This window comes from Mercenaria mercenaria, chromosome 2 (assembly GCF_021730395.1).
Source record: "Mercenaria mercenaria strain notata chromosome 2, MADL_Memer_1, whole genome shotgun sequence".
NCBI lineage: Eukaryota > Metazoa > Mollusca > Bivalvia > Venerida > Veneridae > Mercenaria > Mercenaria mercenaria.
Window position 1 is genome coordinate 30326858 of NC_069362.1, and position 4671 is coordinate 30331528.

Here is a 4671-nt window from a genome sequence, read left to right on the forward strand (position 1 = left end):
GGGCGAACTACAAACCCTCCACACACGATCACAGCACTCATAATCGGCGAACTACAAACCCTCCACACACGATCACAGCACTCACAATCGGCGAACTACAAATCCTCCACACACGATCACAGCACTCACAATCGGCGAACTACAAACCCTCCACATACGATCACAGAACTCACAATCGGCGAACTACAAACCCTCCACACACGATCACAGCACTCACAATCGGCGAACTACAAACCCTCCACACACGATCACAGCACTCACAATCGGCGAACTACAAACCCTCCACACACAATCACAGCACACGCCGGTTTTTATGAAAATTAATGTGAGATATAAACAACTTCTACATGCAAAGAATGCCGAGTCTGCCACAGAAGAACACGCTCTTGGACATCGCAGAGTGTGATTATCGGTCCATCACCCTAAAACATGTAAATTATCTAAACTACATACTATATTGTTACAAAGACTGCCAAGTTAGGTAGTGTCGTTCTACTGACTCAGATATAAATCTGCATCACGTCAACTACTGCGAAGAATGATGTAAAACAGGTATAAAACCACCACATGACTGAGAGCGGAAACTAAAAATAACTATAAATCCGAAAGTTGAGAGGCGACAAGCAAGAATGAACTGAAAGGAAATATGATTAAGTATTAGCCGAGACCTAATAAATATAAATACAATAAATTCAATCCGGTTGCACATGACAACTTCTTTGTTCTCTAGCAATACTGGCACTATAAAATCTTCACTTTGCTACAGATAATTTACAGGGTTCGCACAGGCCTTGAAAAGTCCTTGAATTCGATGGTAGTCCTTGAAAACTCCTTGAAAATGACAAAACCCCTAAAAAACCTGGAAAAGTACTTGAATTTTGAAAAAAACTCCTTGAATTTGACCTTTCACTCCTTGAAAATATTCTTTCCGTAACTTTGCTTTGCAAAAAGAATTTAAGGCTTAAAATAAATCGGAGAAAATGAAAATAAATTCGTGAAATTGCAGGATCGGGTCACTCGTATGCTGTTATAGTGGTCTACGGCCACACTTTAACGATATTTACAGAGTGCTATTTCTACTATATCACCGTTTGCATGTTTCCGTTTCCGTTTAAAAAAGTACGGGGAATAATAACTCGCAATTTTTAGCTATTTGCGAGTGTTTCCAGTGAATTAAAATGAGTAAGAAAAATAAACATGTTTACTCAAGTAAGCGGGAGACAAAAGACAAATATAAACAGTGGCTGAAGCCCTATAGAGCAGACAGAACGAAGTGTATTTGTACGTCGTATGACAAAATTTTGAGGTATCATTAGTAGGAGTGTGCTAAAAAATCACAAGAATAGTGATAAACCTCAGCAAAATAGTGAATTACATCAATCTAATAATCGAATTACGTCATTTTCAAAGGTGTGACAAGTGATGGTTGTTTTATTTTTGCATTACATAATAAAAGTTTTTCAGATTAGGTCGTGGTTTTGAAAAAAAATAAAGCTTGAAAAATTGTAAAAAGTCCTTGAAAAGTCCTTGAAAAGTACTTGAATTTTGTCTCTGATATTCTGTATGAACCATGATTTATGATTTATACACCTGAATTTTCATAGTGCGACAGCAAGATCACTTTATAGGAATTTGAAATATTTCTCGCATAATTTTTTTAGCTCGACTATTCGAAGAATAAGTAGAGCTATCCTACTCGCCACGGCGTCGGCGTCGGCGTCACACCTTGGTTAAGTTTTTCGTACCAGTCCACATTTTGACAAAGTCTTTTGAGATAAAGCTTTGAAACTTTCAACACTTGTTTACCATCATCATGGCCAGTTATAGGCAAGAGCACATAACTCCATCAAGGATTTTGGCTGAATTATGGCCCCTTTTGACTTAGAAATCATGGTTAAGTTTTTCGTACCAGTTCATATTTTGACAAAGTCTTTAAAGATAAAGCTTTGAAACTTTCAACTCTTGTTTACCATCACCATGGCCAGTTATAGGCAAGAGTACATTACTCCATCAGGGATTTTGGCTGAATTATGGCCCCTTTCGACTTAGAAATCTGGGTTAATATTTCGTACCAGTTCATATTTTGACAAAGTCTTTTGAGATAAAGCTTTGAAACTTTCAACACCTGTTTACCATCACCATGTCCAGCTATAGGCAAGAGCACATAACTCCATCAAGGATTTTGGCTGAATTATGGCCCTTTTTGACTTAGAAATCTGGGTTAATATTTCGTACCAGTTCATATTTTGACAAAGTCTTTTGAGATAAAGCTTTGAAACTTTCAACACCTGTTTACCATCACCATGTCCAGTTATAGGCAAGAGTACATAACTCCATCAAGGATTTTGGCTGAATTATGGCCCCTTTTGACTTAGAAATCTTGGTTAAGTTTTCCGTACCAGTTCATATTTTTTGTAAAGTGTTTGACATATGGCTTTGAAACTTTTATCACTTGTTTAGTATAATAGTCTCTATCTGTAGGAAAGAGAACATAACTCTGTCATCTATTTTGGCTGAATTATATTCCTTTTTGGACTTTGAAATTGGTTCTGTTTTCATACAAGTCTATGTTTTGTCAAAACTGTTTGACATATGGCTTTTAAACTTCGAACACTTGTTTATCATTATGATTTCCATCTGTAGGCAAGAGTACGTAAATATTTTGACTGAATTATGGCCCTTTTTGGACTTTGAAATTGGCTCATATATTGCCATTTAGTGCAAGACTTATCGAAATCGAAGTAATACAGGAACATTGTTTGTCTAATCTATTATTTCTTTTGTCTGAATATCCGTGGAAATATTTTGACCCCATTCTTCAATCAATTCTTCGAATAGTCGAGCGCGCTGTCATCAGACAGCTCTTGTTTTTTTTGCTTATACATTCTGTAATTCAAACATTTATGCTTTACAATAGTGAATAAATTTGCTATATGTTCTATATAAAATTATCAATCTTCTGAGAAATGTAACACATAGTAAAGACCATTTTAAAGCAGGATTACTAGCCTGATAATCTTAAATGACCTATTAACCAACTTTAAAAGTAGGAATCATGCATCTCCTAAGAGAGATTTATTTTTTCTGATACGTCGTTATGAACAAATGTCTTGAGTAATTAGGTTTGTTTACATTTCTATAGATGTAAAACAATCTACTTGAAAAAAGTCTATCATAGGCTACAATGAAATAAAAACAAAAAATTGGCTTACATAAAATATGAAAATGCTACTTTCACTTGGTAAAAAAACCTTTTCACCATTTGCCCTGTAGTGCTGCTTGATTACCTATTTAGTAGATTGTAGGACATTTGCCCCACAGGACATTTGCCCCCCAATGAAAAAATGTACTACAGGACATTTGCCCCCCAGTTGAAATGGCAGATAGGACATTTTCCCCCCACTTCTTATTTTTAGAATGGACATTTGCCCCCCAATATTTTTGTCCTATGTGCCAGTAGATATACTGTGTTTCATGTTGTTTTATTATCAAAATTACTCTAAAAGGCAATATTCAGTAAAAAAAAAAACTATTTTATTGATAAAAATTTGATGAATATGTTAATTACATTCAGGTGTTAAGGTAAATAATAGCTTATTATTGAGTTATAAAAGTGCTCATAACAATGTTATAATATTTTAATTTGTGCAATGTTTTTAACATTCAAACTTGTTAATTTGGCAATTATCTACTAGAAAGATGTAAGAAACAAAGACATTGTTATCTACAATATGATAATTATCTTCTACCAAGTTCCTAAAAAATCACTAGGGGGCAAAAATATTGGGGGCAAATGTCCATTTCAGAAATAAGCACTGGGGGGCAAATGTCCTATCTACCATTTCAACTGGGGGGCAAATGTCCAGCAGTCCACTTTTTTATCGGGGGGGGGGGGGGGGGGGGGCAAATGTCCTGGGGGGCAAATGTCCGGATCCCATTTAGTATTATTTATTGTACATGTTAACGTTTAACTGAAGGTCTATGCCGGTGTAGCGAGTCAGTCGCACACCTTTGTTTAAGTTGCAAGCTAGATATTTTTCAATTTATTTAGCTATGAAATAGGTGCATAAAAGTACCTAACGTATGTTTCATTTTCATAGAATCCTAAAATATACATCTATCCGCTCCTAATAAAAGTCATTACATTTACAACAATAATCATAAGTAAGTATATCAACAGTCCAATGGAATGTGATATTAATAGTTGTTATACTAGTAACATAGGTTAGATGTTGCACATAAAGATAATATAAAACAAGCATTGTCAAAAACAAAAAAAAAAGTAAAAAAAAAAACAACCCAAAACAACAACAACAAAAACAACAACAACAACAACAACAAAAAAGCAAAATAATAATAAAAATATTTAAACATTAAAAATATACCAAAAGGGTTTGAACTGTACACAAAGAATTGTTTGCGATGAACTGTAATCTGAACGTAAGCATATATATAATCATATCTATTTCTCAGGTACAACGTTATAAAAACACATTTTAACCTATGCACATTTCAAGTTTTGTACTGTCAACTGGTTCACACATTTGATACCCATTGATGGATAGAAATGAAACAATTCCTTAACGGAATAGAAACGTTATGAATAATTAAGCTTTTAAACAATTTTTGGAAATAAAAAATAAAATTTGAACACTGGTTCTTGTATTTACT